At 37.5% G+C, this 14,977-nt stretch overlaps 6 long non-coding RNA genes across 7 annotated transcripts; 3 read left to right on the top strand and 3 right to left on the bottom strand.

The window, feature by feature from the left end:
- Positions 1-4,214: 4,214 nt before the first annotated feature.
- LOC124632641 lies at positions 4,215-5,065 on the top strand. Its single transcript, XR_006984651.1, has 3 exons — positions 4,215-4,243; positions 4,332-4,531; positions 4,808-5,065. It is a non-coding gene; the product is annotated as an uncharacterized LOC124632641 (long non-coding RNA).
- Positions 5,066-5,082: 17 nt separating this feature from the next.
- Positions 5,083-6,192, bottom strand: LOC124632640. 2 transcript variants are annotated; one of them, XR_006984650.1, is made up of 3 exons: positions 5,697-6,192; positions 5,465-5,604; positions 5,083-5,329 (listed from the first exon to the last, which is right to left on the bottom strand). It is a non-coding gene; the product is annotated as an uncharacterized LOC124632640 (long non-coding RNA). The 2 variants fall into 2 exon arrangements; XR_006984649.1 differs by lacking the exon at positions 5,697-6,192 and having other exon boundaries at positions 5,465-5,689.
- An 89-nt stretch (positions 6,193-6,281) lies between these two features.
- On the top strand, positions 6,282-7,609 carry LOC124632639. The gene is made up of 3 exons (XR_006984648.1): positions 6,282-6,694; positions 6,783-6,981; positions 7,277-7,609. It is a non-coding gene; the product is annotated as an uncharacterized LOC124632639 (long non-coding RNA).
- On the bottom strand, positions 7,605-8,739 carry LOC124632637. Its single transcript, XR_006984646.1, has 3 exons — positions 8,218-8,739; positions 7,990-8,129; positions 7,605-7,853 (listed from the first exon to the last, which is right to left on the bottom strand). It is a non-coding gene; the product is annotated as an uncharacterized LOC124632637 (long non-coding RNA).
- Positions 8,740-8,754: 15 nt separating this feature from the next.
- On the top strand, positions 8,755-10,353 carry LOC124632638. Its single transcript, XR_006984647.1, has 3 exons — positions 8,755-9,438; positions 9,527-9,725; positions 10,021-10,353. It is a non-coding gene; the product is annotated as an uncharacterized LOC124632638 (long non-coding RNA).
- LOC124632636 lies at positions 10,349-11,483 on the bottom strand. Its single transcript, XR_006984645.1, has 3 exons — positions 10,962-11,483; positions 10,734-10,873; positions 10,349-10,597 (listed from the first exon to the last, which is right to left on the bottom strand). It is a non-coding gene; the product is annotated as an uncharacterized LOC124632636 (long non-coding RNA).
- Positions 11,484-14,977: the final 3,494 nt, after the last annotated feature.

The raw sequence follows: 14,977 nt of genomic DNA, 5'->3' as shown, positions 1-14,977 counted from the left end.
TCGAAAATAAAAATGTATGGGAGAAAATCTATTTTATTTTTTTTCTCCGTTCAGTATCAAAGTATAGCAACCAAATCTTATATTCTAGTAAGTACCTATTGTTCTTAATACGACAAAATATAAATTGCTTGCGTATCCCTGCGGCCTTGACGCCTACGATGCTTCAAAGTTTACAATTTTAAAGTTGAATTATCTCACATTATTAACGAGTTTATCTGAGTTTTTCTATTGAAATAAATACAAAATATCATTTTTAATAAAAAAAAACCCGCCACGCGCCCCAAGGGCCCCAACCGTGTGTTAGGCTCGCCCCTACTACTTGGGACTTAAATATACTACTGGCGAAATGACAGTATACTTTTGTGCAGTAAACTACTTTGCCGAACCCTTCGGGGAATATAAAGCGTGATGTTATGACAAAATAAGCATATTTGTATTTTGTTATATTACAATTACATACATTTTTTATATAACAATCATCATCTTCCGAGCCTTTTCCCAACTATGTTGGGGTCGGCTTCCAGTCTAATCGGATGTAACAGAGTACCAGTGTTTGTTTTACAAGGAGCGACTGCCCTAATTGACCTCCTCAGACCTCAACCCAGTTACCCGGGCAACACAATACCCCTTGGTAAGACTGGTGTCAGACTTACTGGCTTCTGACTACCCGTAACGACTGCCAAAGATGTTCAATAACAGCCGGGACCTACAGTTTAACGTGCCATCCGAAACACAGTCGTTGGTGTCCAAGATATAGGTACTTAGAAAGTACATACAAACTTAGAAAAGTTGCTTTGGTACTTGCCTAACCTGGAATCGAACCCTCACCCTCGAACTACTACTACTACCTCGAACAGGTCTTGAAAATACTTCTGACAGCTTGTTCATCTCGGTCGGCTTAGCAAGGCAAATATTGCAGGCAGATGCAGACGAAGTATCTGTTATAATAGTGGCCACTTTTCCGTCGATCATTGTCATATGAAGCTCGTGACTAATCTTTAGCCCTGCCCATTTTGTAGAATCATTGACATATATTCTAACGATAGACAAGAACATCCATACAAATAATGTACCCGCTTATGTCGCCTGTTGACATCTTGTTGACGTATTGTGACATGTAGTCATCCTCATTGATATGAATTGCAGAAGTTACATAATATTTTCGCTCGTATTTTGCCTACACTCTTCATTACTCAAAAAGTTTATTTATATCTTAGTGAATTCAAAATCATGTAATATATTAAAACCAGGAACTTATTGTTAAGAATCTTTGAATATTAATTACGAGGTTTTTTTTCTTCAAACTAATAAAGTAGACATGAAATGCACTTCGAGTGTGATGCATGTTTGTTATTGGATGAAATGAATGGATATCGATGTTTATGAGAGGTATGGCTTATATGTCAGAACTACATATGTAGAGTTTTTAAGAATGTGGGGAAGCCCGCACCGGGATAAAATATAGCCTATGTTTTTACATTAGCGAAATACATACGACGTCATATTATTTTCTTGAAAGTAAGAACCATGACAAAGTAAAGCCTGTTTTCATTGATATTTTACCTACTACCAGTTTTATGGCACATCTGTTTCTGCATGATTTGCATAATCTATTTTTAATAATAAATAATAATAATAAACATTTTTATTTCGGAATAAATTCCATATTTGTTAGTAACAGTACAAACTTATAAACTATATAGTAACATTATTTATCTAACCTACAAGCGTGAGGCTCGCCGACCCTGGGAATGTCTACTTGACTGCATGCAGTCGTATCCACCGCCCCAAGATCGGAGAGTCCCACCTTTCAGCCAACGTTCCGAGAATGATGTTGGGGCTGGCGCGAAACCGGCGAAGCAGAGATGCACATCTCTTCCGCATGATCGCCGAGAAACTATCTACGTCTGCGTCGGCAAACATGCCGGACGCGCTACAAAATCGCGGCAGCCCCAACAACACCCGGAAAGCGTTGTTGTATTGGATGCGCAGGTCACTATATGCCTTCTGCGTGTAGTTCACCCATAGGCTGCACGTGTAAAAAGATTGGCAGAAGGCTTTAAAAAGTGTTACCTTAACTCGTGCAGTACATCGAGCGAACCTACGGGCCAGCATACAGCATCGGACAGCCAGCGACCAGGGGCCCGATTCTCCTAAGTTAATAATGTCAAAATCGAATAGAAATCGAATCGCAATATGATAGCAATAGCAGTTTTAACCATATCAGGCATTCTGCTACTAATAAAAGACCAATCGTATTCGATTGACATTTGATTGGTGTGCGATTGGTCTGCTATTTTGGTGATTTTGGTCAATACGGTAGTTTGCTGTACAATCATTTTGCAATCGCAAATCATTTGCAGACAAAATGATTCATTATTGAATGACAGAAAAGGATAAAAACGTTTATTTCAAAGAAAAAATAGCGGAATGCCACATACGTTTCAATCGTAATCGAGTCGGGATTGGATATCAGTCGAATCGAGTCGAACGTGAATCGTATGGCGCTTAAGTAAAATTAGGAGAATCGGGCCCCTGCGCTCCCTTTCCACATCTAAGTTATCCTTGAGATCATCACACACCCAGTGGCCCAAGTACTTAAATTTCGTAACTCTTTTAAACTCTTTAAGATGGCGGGAACAATAAATTAATTTATATTTGTAAAATTGAATTATAAATGAAAAGTGTGATATACGATCGTTGTAATTGCATGAACAGCGTGTAATTTTACTTACTTGACTATCGAATAGTTAATATATGTAAGTTTATACCTTAATATGTTTTTTCTATTTTACAATTTTCGTTTCATAGACATCCATCTGACGCAAGTGTCAAAATCGATCTGATTTGCTATGCACAGTCTGCAGTGCATTTCAGTGTGGTAAGCTTTTTGTTCGGAACGTTCTATCTAGTACGTAGTACATATATATCGATGTGTAGAATCGATGTTTTTAGGGTTCCGTACCCAAAGGGTAAAATGGGACCCTAATGTTTTCGCTCCCCTGTCCGTCCGTCCGTCTGTCACCAGGCTGTATCTCATGAACCGTAATAGTTAGAGAGTTGAAATTTTCACAGATGATGTATTTCTGTTGCCGCTATAACAAAAAATACTGAAAACTAGAATCTAATGAATATTTTGGAGGACTCCCATACAACAAACGTGATTTTTTTGCTCATTTTTGCTCGATTTCGATAAGAATATGTGTATAATATCAGTTTGGATGGTACGGAACCCTTCGTGCGCGAGTCCGACACGCACTTGGCCGGTTTTAATTATTTCTTCCTTCAATGCAGCTTCTTCTTGCTTGGTGTATTCTGCTGTTTCTTTACAAAACTCGAACTTAATGGGCCTGGAATAATGTGTTGAAGAAGGTGCTGGGTTTTCCCATATGGTGCTATTATTAGAAACGAGGGACAAGACTTGACATGAAAACCGTTGAATCACTGAAGTCTACATCTTCACTCCTTTGTGAACTTCGTTACGGGTAGTCAGAAGCCAGTAAGTCTGACACCAGTCTTACCAAGGGGTATTGTGTTGCCCGGGTAACTGGGTTGAGGTCTGGGGGTCTACTCTAATTCAACGAAACGAAACTTCGATATCGAACGAAATTCAAACGAAGTTTCGTTAGTGACCCTACTCTATTTCATTTTCGGATGCGCATACGAAGTTCGGAATCATAGACAATTATCGTGAACGAATGGAATCTATAATATTGTGTGGGGCTTTTATGATGTCGACTAAACTAAGTTACGGTTTTTACTTTAACTTGAAATTATTAAAATTTTCAGCTTTACTTATTCATGTAACATTATAAATGTGATTCATTACATATTTCTTCTAAGATTCATGCAAACAATCTAAACTTTCAGGCAAAAAATATATTTTCAACTACTTTCGACTCGACACTATAAAAAGCCCTTTGACAGTCATTGCTAACCAACTAATTTCAAGAGTACTATTCCATGCCAAAAATGGGTAATCACGTATGACAACCAAAAATAGCTGCATAATACAATCTAATCATAACATGTCGACTTAAGATTTTTTGTTTGAATACTTTGATAAGTATTCTGAAGTGTGTTTCTCAAGTGTCGTATTTAATAAATCATGTTTCCAAGTGCTTTTATACCAAGGTACGAGTTCCCTAAGGAAGTATTATGTCGTACTTTACTACAGTCCGACTTCTACGTAGGTACGTCTGCTGTATTTTGGTTCGCAACAAGTTTTGGATTTAAAAACTTCGTGAGTAGATATCATATTATACCAATGCAATATTTGGTTTCGCTCTAACACCATTGCCTTTTCTAATACTAATCATTTATATTTTCAGTTTAAAATGGCTCCATATACGGGGTTCGGCAACTCCTCAACAAATCGAAACCATTCTCAATTTCCTGGACGAACATAGAGATTTAGCTCGCGGGAGGTTGAATAGTTGAGCCCAGCCAGGACGATAACCTGAGAGTCCACCTGTAATAGCTGCCTATGTACCACCACCATTGACACAAGAATGCCTGACTTTCACACCTTGTAAGTATTTTACTATTGTAAATAAATTGTACACAATATAGATAACATTTTTTTGAGTGTATTTATAAGAAATACTCTTCATAAAGAATACAGATTAACTTTATACTATTGAATAATGATTGCATCTTTTTTATTTTATTTACATATGGTATTAAAGGGGTCAAGTGTTAAGTTGAGAACTTTTTGTTGTTACTTAACCCTTTCAAGTGTCTTAGGCATATTTTGTTTACACTGTTGTTCGGAGCTATTGACTTAAATTGGAATGTTGTTTTGCAGCCTCTCAACACTGTACAAGGAGACGATCTGCCAGCACACGTGTAAGAAGCAGATTGTATCAATAAGAAGAGGAGCGTGCACAGAGATAGAGACGGTGAAAACCGCAGAGCTTGCAGGCATAAGGGGTGAATTGGCAGGCATCAGTCCTAACCCTACATAACACAATAAAGGAATATCTGGATAGCAATTAAGATTTTGTTAGTGTATTGTTAGTTATTTGTGTTTAGTATTTCTTTGTTATTAATTTGTTATGTCAGGGTTAAAATAAATAAAACTTTAAGCATATATTTTATTCTTTTATTAAACTCTCTTTTATTAAAAGTAATAATATCATGTCAAATTCTTAAAATCGATAATTAATATAGTTCTAGTTGAACATGTTATGATGTGCTCGAGTAGAACTTTGTCCTACCTATTCCTTTCAAAATGTGCACTAACAAAGCTCTGCAAAGTTGTATCTGCCTTCAAGAGCTTTATCTATAGGTGTCATCATATGCTCCCTTAGAGCATACCCAGAGTCACCTAAAATAAATATGAAAATATGTGAATAACACTACTACTTAATTAATGATAATGATATAAATAGGAAAGTTTGGGGTACCGCTTTTATCCCAACTTGAACAAAATATATTTAAAATGCAATAAAGTCAAACGTACCTAATAGATAAACTGTTTAATTCTGGAGACCTTCCAAGTGGCTTCTAACATCACACTCTCTCCGAATATAAGCATCATGTGTTGCTCCACCAAATGACACATTCACATTTGTTATGGGTATAGCAATCACTGTCACATATCTGCAAAATAATAAAGGATTGATCAGCATCATAATAAACAACAGTCAATGCCTCAATTAAATCATTGATGTTTAGTTCTTATAGGTACTTACAACTTGGGTGTTAAGAGAATGATTTTCGATTAAAATATTGTTCCTCATGCTCCAGAAGGTCTAACAATTACAATATGCGTTGTTTGGAGATAATAAAGGCACGAATTCCTGGCACAACTCTTCGAAAAATTGCCGACTGAGTCGTGTGATTTCCTACAAACACTACGTCGGGAATTTTGCTAATATTTAATTGATTGCGCAAGCACTGCCGGTTCCTTCTTCTGTCTACACGATCTTCACGTAAAGCTGCTTTGATTTAAAGCATTATTGTAGCCTTTGCCAATAATTTTCATACAAAATTCACAAAACGAAAACTAGGGGTCTACTCTAATTCAACGAAACGAAACTTCGATATCGAACGAAATTCAAACGAAGTTTCGTTAGTGACCCTACTCTATTTCATTTTCGGATGCGCATACGAAGTTCGGAACCATAGACAATTTTCGTGAACGAATGGAATCTATGATATTGTGTGGGGCTTTTATGATGTCGACTAAACTAAGTTACGGTTTTTACTTTAACTTGAAATTATTAAACTTTTCAGCTTTATTTATTCATGTAACATTATAAATGTGATTCATTTCATATTTCTTGTAATATTCATGCAAACAATCTAAACTTTCAGGCAAAAAATATATTTTCAACTACTTTCGACTCGACACTATAAAAAACCCTTTGACAGTCATTGCTAACCAACTAATTTGAAGAGTACTATTTCATGCCAAAAATGGGTAATCACGGATGACAACCAAAAATAGCTACATAATACAATCTAATCATAACAAGTCGACTTAAGATTTTTTGTTTGAATACTTTAATAAGTTTTCTGAAGTGTGTTTCTCAAGTGTCGTATTTAATAAATCATGTTTCCAAGTGTTTTTATACCAAGGTACGAGTTCCCTAAGGAAGTATTATGTCGTACTTTACGTACTCCGACTTCTACGTACGTCTGCTGTATTTTGGTTCACAACAAATTTTGTTTTGGATTTAAAAACTTCGTGAGTAGATATCATATTATACAAATGCAATATTTGGTTTCGCTCTAACACCATTGCCTTTTCTAATACTAATCATTTATATTTTCAGTTTAAAATGGCTCCATATATGGGGTTCGGCAAATCCTCAACAAATCGAAACCGTTCTCAATTTCCTGGACGAACATAGAGATTTAGCTCGCGGGAGATTGAATAGTTGAACCCAGCCAGGAAGATAACCTGAGAGTCCAACTGTAAAAGCTGCCTAAGTACCACCACCATTGACACAAAAATGCCGACTTTCACACCTTGTAAGTATTTTACTGTGATATATTGAGTAATGCTATTGTAAATAAATTGTGCACAATATAGATAACATTTTTTTAGTGTATTTATAAGAAATACTCTTCATAAAGAATACAGATTAACTTTATACTATTGAATAATGATTGCATCTTTTTTATTTTATTTACATATGGTATTAAATGGGTCAAGTGTTAAGTTGAGAACTTTTTGTTGTTACTTAACCCGTTCAAGTGTCTTAGCCATATTTTGTTTACACTGTTGTTCTGAGCTATTGACTAAAATTGGAATATTGTTTTGCAGCCTCTCGACATACACACTCTACAAGGAGACTGCCTACTACTAGGAGATTACAGAGGATCTGCCAGCACAGGTGTAAGAAGCAGATTGTATCAATATGAAGAGGAGCGTGCACAGAGAGAGACGGTGCAAAACGCAGAGCTTGCAGGCATCAGGGGCGAATTGGCAGGCATCAGTCCTACCCTGTTGCAGCTGCATAACACAATAAGGAAATATGTGGATAGGAATTAAGATTTTGTTAGTGTTTTGTTAGTCATTAATTGTGTTTAATATTTCTTTGTTATTAATTTGTAATGTTTAAACAGGGTAATAGTAAATAAAACTTTAAGTATATAATTTATTCTTTTATTAAACTCTACAGGAAATAAATAACATCATGTCAAATACTTAAAATCAATAAACATACATATTTTCTGGAGCATGTTATGATGTGCTTGAGTAGAACTTTGTCCTACCTATTCCTTTCCAAAATTTGCACTAACAAAGCTCTGCAAAGTTGTATCTGCCTTCAAGAGAATCTTCAACAGCTTTATCTATCGGTGTCATCATATGCTCCCTTAGAGAGAATACCCAGAGTCACCTAAAATACACATGTATATGAAAATATGTGAATAACACTACTACACAATATTAATAATATAAATGTGAAAGTTTGGGGTACCGCTTTTGTCCCAACTTGTACAAGTATATTCAAAATGCAATAAAGTTAAACATACCTAACAGATAAACTGTTTCATTCTGGAGACCCTCCAAGTGGCTTCTAATATCATACTCTCTCCAAATATAAGCATCATGTGTGTTGCTCCACCAAATGACACATCCACATTTGTTATATAGTATCGCTGTCACATAATATCTGGAAAATAATAAAGGATTGATCAGCATCATAATAAACAACAGTCAATGCCTCAATTAAATCATTAATGTTTAGTTCTTATACTTACAACTTGGGTGTTAAGAGAATGGAAATATTTTCGATTCCAGAAGGTCTAGCAATTGCAATGTGCATTGTTTGGAGGTAATAAAGGCACGAATTCCTGGCACAACCCTTCGAAAAATTGCCGACTGAGTCTGTGATTTCCTACAAACTCTACGTCGGGAATTTCGCTAATATTTAATTGATTGCGCAAGCACTGCCGGTTCCTTCTTCGCTCTACATGATCTTCACGTAAAGCTGCTTTGATTAAAAGCATTATTGTAGCCTTTGCCAATAATTTTCACACAAAATTCACAAAACGAAAAGTAACACGAAAATCAAACGATAACTCTTTTGGTTTCGTTGAATTTGAGGTTAAAATTCCGAAGTTTCGTCTGTCAAACTCAAATATTCGTTCGTAGCATTTCGAATTAGAGTAGGTTTATAGACAATAAACGTCAAACAATCTTCGTTCGTACGAAATTTCGGAACGAAATGGAACCGTGGTAAGAAGTTCGCGAAATTTCGTACGAAACTTCGTTTTTCGGTGAATTAGGGTAGACCCCCTGGGGTCTACTCTAATTCAACGAAACGAAACTTCGATATCGAACGAAATTCAAACGAAGTTTCGTTAGTGACCCTACTCTATTTCATTTTCGGATGCGCATACGAAGTTCGGAACCATAGACAATTTTCGTGAACGAATGGAATCTATGATATTGTGTGGGGCTTTTATGATGTCGACTAAACTAAGTTACGGTTTTTACTTTAACTTGAAATTATTAAACTTTTCAGCTTTATTTATTCATGTAACATTATAAATGTGATTCATTTCATATTTCTTGTAATATTCATGCAAACAATCTAAACTTTCAGGCAAAAAATATATTTTCAACTACTTTCGACTCGACACTATAAAAAACCCTTTGACAGTCATTGCTAACCAACTAATTTGAAGAGTACTATTTCATGCCAAAAATGGGTAATCACGGATGACAACCAAAAATAGCTACATAATACAATCTAATCATAACAAGTCGACTTAAGATTTTTTGTTTGAATACTTTAATAAGTTTTCTGAAGTGTGTTTCTCAAGTGTCGTATTTAATAAATCATGTTTCCAAGTGTTTTTATACCAAGGTACGAGTTCCCTAAGGAAGTATTATGTCGTACTTTACGTACTCCGACTTCTACGTACGTCTGCTGTATTTTGGTTCACAACAAATTTTGTTTTGGATTTAAAAACTTCGTGAGTAGATATCATATTATACAAATGCAATATTTGGTTTCGCTCTAACACCATTGCCTTTTCTAATACTAATCATTTATATTTTCAGTTTAAAATGGCTCCATATATGGGGTTCGGCAAATCCTCAACAAATCGAAACCGTTCTCAATTTCCTGGACGAACATAGAGATTTAGCTCGCGGGAGATTGAATAGTTGAACCCAGCCAGGAAGATAACCTGAGAGTCCAACTGTAAAAGCTGCCTAAGTACCACCACCATTGACACAAAAATGCCGACTTTCACACCTTGTAAGTATTTTACTGTGATATATTGAGTAATGCTATTGTAAATAAATTGTGCACAATATAGATAACATTTTTTTAGTGTATTTATAAGAAATACTCTTCATAAAGAATACAGATTAACTTTATACTATTGAATAATGATTGCATCTTTTTTATTTTATTTACATATGGTATTAAATGGGTCAAGTGTTAAGTTGAGAACTTTTTGTTGTTACTTAACCCGTTCAAGTGTCTTAGCCATATTTTGTTTACACTGTTGTTCTGAGCTATTGACTAAAATTGGAATATTGTTTTGCAGCCTCTCGACATACACACTCTACAAGGAGACTGCCTACTACTAGGAGATTACAGAGGATCTGCCAGCACAGGTGTAAGAAGCAGATTGTATCAATATGAAGAGGAGCGTGCACAGAGAGAGACGGTGCAAAACGCAGAGCTTGCAGGCATCAGGGGCGAATTGGCAGGCATCAGTCCTACCCTGTTGCAGCTGCATAACACAATAAGGAAATATGTGGATAGGAATTAAGATTTTGTTAGTGTTTTGTTAGTCATTAATTGTGTTTAATATTTCTTTGTTATTAATTTGTAATGTTTAAACAGGGTAATAGTAAATAAAACTTTAAGTATATAATTTATTCTTTTATTAAACTCTACAGGAAATAAATAACATCATGTCAAATACTTAAAATCAATAAACATACATATTTTCTGGAGCATGTTATGATGTGCTTGAGTAGAACTTTGTCCTACCTATTCCTTTCCAAAATTTGCACTAACAAAGCTCTGCAAAGTTGTATCTGCCTTCAAGAGAATCTTCAACAGCTTTATCTATCGGTGTCATCATATGCTCCCTTAGAGAGAATACCCAGAGTCACCTAAAATACACATGTATATGAAAATATGTGAATAACACTACTACACAATATTAATAATATAAATGTGAAAGTTTGGGGTACCGCTTTTGTCCCAACTTGTACAAGTATATTCAAAATGCAATAAAGTTAAACATACCTAACAGATAAACTGTTTCATTCTGGAGACCCTCCAAGTGGCTTCTAATATCATACTCTCTCCAAATATAAGCATCATGTGTGTTGCTCCACCAAATGACACATCCACATTTGTTATATAGTATCGCTGTCACATAATATCTGGAAAATAATAAAGGATTGATCAGCATCATAATAAACAACAGTCAATGCCTCAATTAAATCATTAATGTTTAGTTCTTATACTTACAACTTGGGTGTTAAGAGAATGGAAATATTTTCGATTCCAGAAGGTCTAGCAATTGCAATGTGCATTGTTTGGAGGTAATAAAGGCACGAATTCCTGGCACAACCCTTCGAAAAATTGCCGACTGAGTCTGTGATTTCCTACAAACTCTACGTCGGGAATTTCGCTAATATTTAATTGATTGCGCAAGCACTGCCGGTTCCTTCTTCGCTCTACATGATCTTCACGTAAAGCTGCTTTGATTAAAAGCATTATTGTAGCCTTTGCCAATAATTTTCACACAAAATTCACAAAACGAAAAGTAACACGAAAATCAAACGATAACTCTTTTGGTTTCGTTGAATTTGAGGTTAAAATTCCGAAGTTTCGTCTGTCAAACTCAAATATTCGTTCGTAGCATTTCGAATTAGAGTAGGTTTATAGACAATAAACGTCAAACAATCTTCGTTCGTACGAAATTTCGGAACGAAATGGAACCGTGGTAAGAAGTTCGCGAAATTTCGTACGAAACTTCGTTTTTCGGTGAATTAGGGTAGACCCCCTGAGGAGGTCAATTAGGGCAGTCGCTCCTTGTAAAACAAACACTGGTACTCTGTTACATCCGATTAGACTGGAAGCCGACCCCAACATAGTTGGGAAAAGGCTCGGAAGATGATGATTGTTATATAAAAAATGTAATGTATTTCTTGTAATATAACAAAATACATATATGCTTATTTTGTCATAACATCACGCTTTATATTCCCCGAAGGGTTCGGCAAAGTAGTTTACTGCACAAAAGTATACTGTCATTTCGCCAGTAGTATATATATACTTCCCAGCCGATTTCGGCTATGGTGACTGCTTTCAGTTATCATTGAGAGAAGAACTAGGATGATCAGCTCTTCTATGCGCCCTTTGATGGCTGCAGTACCCTATTTTATGTGTAAACGTGCGCGAGCATTGGCTGCACGTTAGGATACCGTCCACGTAGTTATAATGAATGGCTACTGGTGTTTTAGCCTTAAGAGCATCACGCTTCGCATCCAGTGTGGATTTCCTTTGCTCTTCGAAATCTTTGATCGCATTTTTAAGTAGGCCTCTCCATTCAGGGCGGCAAATGGCTTTTGTCTCCCAGTTCTGAGGATCAATGTTGCACCTTTTCATGTGTCTTTTCTGAACATCCTTGAAGCGTAAGAACTGGCCACCTTGTTTCCGTCTGCCGTTCTGGAGTTCAGAAAAGAAGATGCGCTTGGCCACCCTATCATCATCCATGCGTAAAACATGACCGCACCATCTGAGCTGTCGCCGCATCAGGTACGCTTCTATGCCGCAGACATTCGCGCGTCGTAGCACTTCGGTATTTCTAATCCGATCCGACCATTTGATTTTCAGAATGTCTCTTATGCACTTTAGATGAAATCGGTCCAGCGCCCGTATATGTTTCCGATAGAGGACCCATGTTTCAGCCGAGTATAAAAGATTTGGGAGGACTATGGCCTTGTAAACGGAGATTTTTGTCGAAAGCTTCAAATCATGTGTGTGTAAGACCTTGGCTCGTAATTTACCGAAGGCAGCTGATGCAGCGCCAATGCGATGGTTTATTTCGGTATCAAGGTCACACTTGGATGTAATTGTGCTGCCCAGATATTTGAAGGTATTCACTTGCTTCAGCTCAGTATCGCCAATGTTTACCTTGACAGGTTCTGTAGCTCCTTGAGAGTCGCTTGCCATTACCTCAGTTTTCTTAGACCGAAACGACAACAGACTCCCTGAAGGTTAGTCATCAGGTTCTGGAGCTCTTGTGCAGAGTTGGTAACAAAACACAGATCATCAGCGTACATGATCTCCGTTATAAGAGCATGAGATACTTTAGTATATGCTTTTAATCTGGCCAGGTTGAAAAGTCCCCCATCAGTCCTGAAACGTATTTTGATTCCAGCAGAAGTTTGTTTGAGCGCTTCACTGACAACGACAGAAAAGTAGAGAGCAAACAGTGTTGGCGCAAGCACACAACCTTGTTTGACCCCACAGGTGACAGGAAAGAACTCTGACTGGTCACCATTATAGGTAACACAGCAGGTCATCTCGTCGTGCAGAAGGCGAATCATTCTCACAAACTTCTCAGGACAACCTAATTTTGCCAGTAAAGTCCAGAGGGCTTCCCTCGGCACGCAGTCAAAAGCTTTTTCTAAGTCCACGAAGCACATACACAAAGGTTGGCCTTGTTCTCGGCTTTTTTCCTGGAGTTGCCTGATGGAAAAGATGGCTTCGCCGGTGCCCCTGTTAGGTCGAAACCCAAACTGAGTTTCTGGCAATATGGCTTCGGAGACTGGTAAAAGCCGGTTGAGAAGAACTCTGGCAAATATCTTCCCAGGGACAGAGAGGAGCGATATACCCCGGTAGGAGCTGCAGTCGGAACGGTCTCCTTTGTTTTTATACAGTGTCTGTATACGGGATATTTTAAATTCAGGTGGTATTGTTTCCTCGTTCCAAATGCGATCAAAAATTTGCCAGATGTAAGTATGAAGTTGCTCCCCTCCGTATTTCAGCAGTTCTCCGGCGATGTTGTCAACGCCAACTGCTTTTTTATTTTTCTGCTCTTTGATGGCTTGAACAACTTCAGCAAAAGTTAGTGGTTCAGCAAGCGACTCATTCGGCGGCAGAGGATGGATACGCCTTATATGCTCAAGATCTGCTGATCGATCTACATTGAGCAGGTGATTAAAGTGCTCTGCCCAACGATCAAGTATATCCTGCTTAGCAGTGAGCTTTTGGGAACCATCTAGGGATCTTAACGGAGTGCAGTTCTTTATGGAAACGCCAATCAACTTACGCATTTCTTCATAGAAAGCGCCTAGTTGGTGGGTATCTGCAAGCCACTGTATCTTTTTTGCCTTTTCAAGCCACCATCTATCTTTCATCTTCCTCGTTAATTTCCTTAAGGAATCACCACTACTTCGGACTTCTTGACTGGATTTATGATTTCCTTCATTACGCTTTATGAGTGCACGATGCTGTTTGAATGCTTCAGTTAGGGCCCTATCATTCTGGTCAAACCAGTCCTCGTTGTTTCGTTTTTTGTATCCTATGGTTTCCGTAGCCACAGTCAGTACGGTGGATGAGATCTGTTTCCATTTTGATATTAAGTCACCTTGCTGGGCATCAAACACATCTAGCGCATCTGTTAGGCCTTTCCGGTATTTTTCTTGAAGATCTTTACAATCCAGTCGATCTAAGTTGAGAGATATTGGTTTAGCCCTGCAGGGTCTTCGTGGTTCACGAAGGCGGAGTCTCAACTTAGTTACCAAAAGCCTGTGGTCTGTCCAGCAGTGCGCGCCACGCATAACGCGTGTGATATGCACCTGGGAGATGTCCCTTCGTCGCGTTATCGCGTAATCGAGGAGGTGCCAGTGTTTAGAACGCGGGTGCATCCAGGTGGTTTTGGCCAGTAGTATATTTAAGTCCCAAGTAGTAGGGGCGAGCCTAACACACGGTTGGGGCCCTTGGGGCGCGCGGCAGATTTTTTTTTATTAAAAATGATATTTTGTATTAATTTCAATAGAAACACTCAGATAAACTCGTTAATAATGTAAGATAATTCAACTTTAAAATTGTAAACTTTGAAGCATCGTAAGGCGTCAAGGCCGCAGGGATACGCAAGCAATTTATATTTTGTCATATTAAGAACAATAGGTACTTACTAGAATATAAGATTTGGTTGCTATACTTTGATACTGAACGGAGAAAAAAAAATAAAATAGATTTTCTCCCATACATTTTTATTTTCGATATTTTTTTTTACGTGAAGGAGCAGTTTTTTTGAAAAGTTGTAGTAATAAGTATTAATCAGTGTTAAATTTCCTATACGAAACAATTTTTAGTTTAGTTAAATATGCATTTTCGATCCTATGTCCACCTTTTTGAAAATCCGGACCACTGTGCGGCGCGGGAGCGGCAGGATCTTACGCGTATAATCAAATGGACCGGCCCTCGAATACAGCGGCGCGGGCGCGGGCAACGAGCGGTGCGCTCGTCAA

The sequence above is a fragment of the Helicoverpa zea genome, chromosome 8 (assembly GCF_022581195.2).
Source record: "Helicoverpa zea isolate HzStark_Cry1AcR chromosome 8, ilHelZeax1.1, whole genome shotgun sequence".
In the NCBI taxonomy this organism is placed as follows: Eukaryota; Metazoa; Arthropoda; class Insecta; order Lepidoptera; family Noctuidae; genus Helicoverpa; species Helicoverpa zea.
The sequence above is the reverse complement of the archived record's forward strand: the minus strand, read 5'-3'. Positions and strand labels throughout refer to the sequence as shown.